Consider the following 296-nt stretch of genomic DNA (forward strand, 5'->3'; position numbering starts at 1 on the left):
TTGTATACATTAAAGAGTGCCACAATCAATGAGCCGCGAGCAAACCGGCAAACAGCTAGCCTAGCCTAGCCCAAGGGGTGCTTCTCTGAGGTAAACAAACCCTCGTGGCCAGGGCGTAATCACGCGACTCATCAACTCATGGTTGATCTCGCGAGTTTTGTAAACGGCATTAGAAATAAATAAATAAATAATATTAATAAGGGGCAGGTAAGTATAGTTTGCAGGTAAGTAGAAAAAGAAAAAATAATAATTAAAAAAAAAAGAAAAAAGCCGTTGACTGATATTGCCTGCAGACA

The sequence above is a fragment of the Morone saxatilis genome, unplaced genomic scaffold (assembly GCF_004916995.1).
Source record: "Morone saxatilis isolate NCDOM2014 unplaced genomic scaffold, NCSU_SB_2.0 Contig17, whole genome shotgun sequence".
Classification (NCBI taxonomy): Eukaryota; Metazoa; Chordata; class Actinopteri; family Moronidae; genus Morone; species Morone saxatilis.